The 6,533-nt window shown below is 40.3% G+C and overlaps 1 pseudogene; it reads right to left on the reverse strand.

The window, feature by feature from the left end:
• Positions 1 to 4,976: 4,976 nt before the first annotated feature.
• Positions 4,977 to 5,367, reverse strand: LOC127552448 (60S ribosomal protein L27-like; annotated as a pseudogene).
• Positions 5,368 to 6,533: the final 1,166 nt, after the last annotated feature.

Here is a 6,533-nt window from a genome sequence, read left to right on the forward strand (position 1 = left end):
CACCCTGGGCCAAACTCCATCCTTTGAAAGCAGGAGAGATGTCGGGGCATACTTGGATCCTGGACGCTGAGGCAGAGGAGTCAAGATTTATTACTGCAGACACTAATTGGGATTGAATTGAATTGAGCGCCAAATTACCTCTGGATTACCATCCCGGGCTCCTGAACTTCATTTTCCCCATTCCCGGGATCCCTATAAACTAGGAAAAAGGCGAATCCTAAAGAAATAACTAGAATTAGGGCAGAGTTAGGAATAAACTCCAGTGAGGAGAGCAGAGATCTGGCTCTGGCTTAGTATTTGTGGGGAGTGGGGACACTATCCTGCCGGACAAGTTGAAGGATCAGCCAGAAGAAGGAGCTCAGAAGCTCTTCCCCACCCCCACTTCCCCGCTCAGGTGTGCTTAGCCCCTTGCTTACCTCCAAGGACGCTGGGACATGCCAGCTCAGGGAGGGGCCGTTCCCACGGCAGCTAAGAGGTGACCAAGCTTGGTTTATGTTTATTCTGAGCTCAGGGAACAGTCAATATCTATTAGGGGAGGGAGCGACAAGCCCAGGTTAGGCTTTCAGCTCCTAACCACACAGACTACAGGCACCCAGCCTCCTGCAGCCGGTTCTGGCTGGTAGGTTCCGTTCTGTGGGCACTGACCGGAATCTCGGGATTCTTTTCCCTACTCCTGAACCCTGATCTCAGATCTGGATCAGAAGTAGCCAGTCCTGTCTTCCTTCTTCCTGTTTTAACAGACCCCACCCCTCCAAGATAGGGACCGGGGTTGAGGGGATCGAAAGGAGAGAATGGAATCCATTGAGTCAGTTTTGGAGTGCAAAACCGCAAAGAAATGGTTTACAGGAAAGACCAGGAAACTTTTTCTGCATGACCCTTTCTTCTCTGAACTCCATCCAGGATTTTACTTTTTTCAGTTTTAACAAATTTATGTTACCTAAGTCCCAACGTTTACTTTCCTCCAATAACTCCATCTCGGATAGGATCTTTGAGCAAAGAGGTCATTCCTTCCTTCCCGGACAAACCTTTATTGCCTATTGTGCATAGAGTATCATACTCCATGTCTTTTCTTCACAATTCTTTTTGTGTAATGAGAGAAAACAAGCAAAGAGACAAATGTAATACGGGTGACATGAGTTTCTTTAAAAAAATGTATGGGTACTATTTTATTCATTTTCTGTTTGGATATGTCTTGCAGGTTATTTATTGCAGCTTAAGCAAACTTACCATGTACTTCTCCATTGTCCTTTGTGTGATACTTCCTTTTGGTTCTTCAGACTGTCATACAAAACCAGTAGAAGGTTGGCATTAGAAAGATGAGATTCAGTTTCCAGCCCAGAACTAGTGAGGTGATAATCTTATTTATACTCTGACCTGGTCAGAACAGATCTAAAGTATTCTGTTTACTTCTGAGCACAGTTTAGGAAAGATTAATAGACTGGAAAGCATCAAGCAACATAACAAGTCAAAAAGCATTTATCAAGGTCCTGCTATGTGCCTTCCCCAAGTCAAGGGGCAAAGTTTATTATAATTGTATTTGGCAATTAGAATGGGCTAAATTCCAAAAGAAGATAGCAAAGAACTAGGAACAAGAAAGTAAATTTATAGGGACTTCCGTTTTGATGCTTCATGTCACTAATAAGTTAATTTTATAGCTTAGAGGTAGAGTTGAGGAATGGTCTGTTTCTGACTTTGTGAACAGATGCAGTGCCCATAGTTCTTTGGGCAGAGCTCATAGGGGAAATCTTCTGAGAGTGTTTTTAGAACTGAAATGTCACTAGGACAAGTAGTGGGCGCCCAATTTTGTTCTGCATCTACATCAACTCTAAGCACCTCATTACTGTTGCTTATTGGTCTCAGAAACTCTGTTATCGCAGACCAACAGGCTATTATCTGACACCTAGCAATATTTGTGGGTTTAGCATCTTGGTCATATAGAGTAAAGTGGAGCAGGATAGCTTACGAAAGGAAGAAATATACCATTTCCGATTACATCAGTCCCAAGGCCAGGGGACTTTAGGGTTATTACTATATCCTTTCTAAGAGTTGCATCACATCAAGCTTGTTTTCTACCAGAACTGCAAATACATAAAAATATATACAGCATAAATATAAAAGTTAATACATAAAATATATAGAGAGATATACAACAAATTTTACATAGATACAAAACAATAAGGGAGAAAGGATAATATCAGCTGGCCAAATCAACAAAGATATCATACAGAAGATACTGCCTAAGAAACCTCTTAAAGGGAAAGAGTTATTCTGTGAAGCAGAGATAAGAAGGCAGAGCATTCCAGTCTTGGAGGATGGCCAGAGAAAAGGCAGGAAAATGTGTCCCAAAATGGTATGAAGAACAGAAAGAAAGTATGTTTGGCTGGATTTCAGAATAGGAAAAAAAAAAAAGAGTAATATCCAATGAAATTAGAAATGATAATTTGGGTAGCTAGATGGTCCAATGGATAGAAGTTTCATCTTTCTGAGTTCACATCTAGCTTTATCTAGCTGTGTGATCCTGCGCAAATCACCTAACTTTGTTTATCTCAGTTTCCTCATTTGTAAAATGAGCTGGAAAAGGAAATGGCAAAACCACTACAGGATTTTTGTCAAGAAATCCTCAAATGAGATCAAGAAAGAGTTGGGCACAGTTGAACAGCCCCAAATATGGGATTTTAAAAGCTAAACAGAGAAGTATATAAATTATCCTGAAATGCCTCAATTCCTGAGTCATCCTGATACATCCTGACTCCAAGGAGAGCTCTAAGCCACACAATCTGATTTTATAGAGCCAAGTTTTGACATTCCAACAAACATTTCGTAAATTTTAATCAGGTCCATCTTGTGGACATTCTATCTCTTGTCACTCTGGTGCATCCCAAAATTGTTTCCCGTGGCCCATCTGATTTGAAATGGAAATTGTAAACACCCCCAGCACTCATATAGCACTCTCTGCTTTCCTTACCTTATTTGCTGTGACATTACCCTAAGGCAGTTAGGTCATGTAGTGAATGGAGCACTGATCGTCAACGCAGAAACCTTTGCTTAAAGCCTGTTTCAGGCATTACTAGGTGTGGAATCCTGAACTTACCCTTTCTCAGCTTTATTTTTCTCATTTGTGAAATGGAACTTTTTGTTCCATCCTTTCAGTTGTTTCTCACTTGTCAGCATCTCATTTGGGGTTTTCTAGGCAAAGATAGTTTGCCATTTCTTTCTCCAGCTCATTTTACAGATGAGGAAACTGAGGAAAACAGGTGAAGTGACTTGCCCAGGGTCACACAGCTAATTAACGTCTGAGGCAACACTGGAACTCAGAAAGATGAGTTTTCTTAACTCCAGGCCCAGCACTGTGCACTATGGCGCCACTTACTGCCCATATAATTGTGCTATAAACATAGCTCAGGTGCCTGTTACATAGTGAGTGCTTTAAATATAGATATATAAATAGATAGATATTTATAATATATAATATACATAAATATGATATATAACATTATAATAATACATTTCACTATATAAAATTTATCATCCCATTTATCTAAAGCACTTCTCCAACCTTAAAGTGTTATATGCTGGCTGTTATTATTCTTTCCAGCTGGCTCACTGTGAGATCGTTTTTCTCTTGAGCCTCCCATTCTGCCAAGCACACGGTGCTGGGCCCAGCTTGGGTACTTGATTCTCACTCCCTGAACGAGCATCTGCAGGAGCAGAGACTGGGGAGGAGGAGGAGAGCTGGGCTTTGGGCACAGTTGGATTCTTAACAGAAGTATTATCTGGGATAACAAGACTGTCCTAAAACGGGGGCAGAAATGGGTATTTAGGCACACAAACATTAGCTCAAGGACACAAATATTGAGGCCTTAGAAGCAAACTGATCTGAGCTGTCCATAGAAGTGGGGAAAACATTCCCCTGTGCAACTGAAAGCTAGAGATATCTTAGTTCAGGGAATCCTTTGGCAAAAGGCTAAAGGGACAGATGGTCTCTGATTTGGATCCAGGTTCCTATCATGTGCCTCAAGGTCCTTCCCTGCCTGGCAGTCCCTCATCTGACTGACTTCATCTTCCGTGACAACCTGGCCCCCTGCCCTACAATCCAGGCAGGCAAAAATGCCTCTAGTTCCCTCCCATCACTTACTGGATCCCACTTGCAATTTTTGGATGAGCTATTCTCCCCGCCTGCCTTAGTCTCTAGTTCTGCTGTCCTCCCCATTTTTCTCCTTCCAGTCTTGACTCTGTCCTCCTCCACCCATTTCTAATCACTCCTGCTTGTTCAGCCACACTCCCTGTCCTGACCTTGACATATTCTGCCTTCAACTGTAATGAATAGTAGGCTGGTTTATGCATTTCTTTTACATGTTTACATATTTTCCAGGACATGAAGGTAAACTGTTTTAAGCCAGGCACCTGTCTTCTTGTCACAGAACTACAGACTTTCAGAATTAGAAAGGATCCTACAGGTCAAACCAACCCTTAACTTGGAATCCCCTCAACAACTTTCTCTATGGAGTGTTTTAAGAATGTTTAACTCATTTTGCACCTGAAGGTTTCCTGTAAAGACCAGCTCACTATCTCTTGAGGCAATCCATTCTACAGTGAGACAGTTCTGGTCTTTAGGAATTTTTTCCTTATTTTAGGTCAAAATCTGCCTCTATAATTCCATCTATTGTCTGTATGTTTAATTCTGCCTTTTGTCAGTCTTACAACATAGCTTGAGTAAATGTCATAGATCTGACAAATTTCTGTTTTGTATCTAAGGCCTTTGTTAAATCAATAGGTTAAAGAAACTCCTAAAGGAACTCTGGGGATATGGCCTTAAGGAGCTTTTCATCCATAATTTGGGCAAGTTGGTAATACTCTTTACATTGCCCATCGGAATCCCAATCTGTCTTAAGATCCTCCTTCAATTCTTTCCAACCAGCTTTTGTTTTCATTTTTAATAAACATTTTATTTACTGACCAAGAGAGTAATTCTATAACTATAGCTTCTGGAAGAACCACTTGTTTTTGCCCATCTTGTATCTTCCTCTTAACTTAACCTTGAACTCCCTCCTTGCTTTATATTTTAGTACGGTCATGGAACACATCCTTGGTGACAACTTTTGTCCAATGGAATAACCACAGAATATCTAGTGGGCATGAGTGATTGTAGTTGTAAACTTTCCCAGAAACTTGATTTTAGATCTCTTGGCAATCTTCTTTTTTCCCATTGCTAAAATCACTTTGTGAAGGTAACAGTCAATACCTGCCACTAAGACATAGCTGTTGGACCTTCCAAGGTCCCATCATCAATGTTTTTCATGATGACGGGTTTTTACCTGAGTACCTCTGGGCTAAGACCAGCACCACCTTCTCAGGTTTCATGAACTTATCAACATTCTGTCACCAAACAGGCTGCTCCTCCTAGCCAGCTTTTTGATACCAATTCTTAGTCTGCCCTTTCTTGACTAAGGCAAAACATGAGTTCATATAAATCTGGATACCCAGGTCTATATGAATACAGGGTGAGTTGGAACTACTCAGCAAAGCCTATGGGATGATCCTCTCTGGGGGGAGGGAGTTCTTTGTGACAATAGTCCGGAGTTCTCCACACTGTCAGGACTTGAAACCATAAGTCCTAATCAAGTTACTGTTCTTGGGGTCTTTTCTGGATGAAATTTTGGCTTGTACCTTGAAAGAGAACATAGAAACTGGGGAGCTTTACCTTTTGTAAAATTGGGCATAATTTAGACAGTTGGGTAGTTTGGGAGCTGTTAAGGAGAAGATTTTCAAATTATTTAATCCTTTCTTTCACTGATTCTAATTCAGACTCTCTTCTCTTTCCTTTACCTTTGAATATCATTTATTATAACTATCCATTCAAGAGGCCTTATTCATACCTTATTCATCAGTTTCTGCTTTAAATACTCTAATTTGGTCTTAGAAAAAATCGCTCTAATAGGGCCAAGAAAATATAGCATCATCCCTATCCAAATCAACCCAATCCTGCCAATATATGAGGGACAGTTAGAGCCATATTTCTTTTGCATGTGAAAGGCACATATATACATTTTTGGGGAGAGTGGATAGGTACTGTTTCTACTTCTCTTTTGTCCACACCACATAGCTATCCCATTGTAAAGGTAGACACCCATAGATAATAACACCACTTAACTAACAAGTACACACAAAACACAGATGCAAGTACACTGTAAAGGAATTATAACAATTCAAGTATACAAGTTTAAGAAATTCACACAGTGCTAAAAATATACTTGAATTACAAAAGTTAACATTCTATAACTCTCACCAAGCCCACAATTAAAATCTGAATTTCAACCCAGTTTCAAACACACATAAAACCAATCATGTAAGCATTTCTTTTCTAATGCAGAAAATAAAAATGGTAGTCCTTAACTGCACATGCATTTATAAAAGAGAAAAGATAGACATAAACTCCAGTCATGCAAAAGCAGACCTTTATGGTCTGGGTCAGGAAAAGGTCCTAGAATATGCCTCAGAATGAAAAGTGGGCTCAGTCAAAGTCTGGGCCCAAT

Source organism: Antechinus flavipes, chromosome 2 (assembly GCF_016432865.1).
Source record: "Antechinus flavipes isolate AdamAnt ecotype Samford, QLD, Australia chromosome 2, AdamAnt_v2, whole genome shotgun sequence".
Classification (NCBI taxonomy): domain Eukaryota; kingdom Metazoa; phylum Chordata; class Mammalia; order Dasyuromorphia; family Dasyuridae; genus Antechinus; species Antechinus flavipes.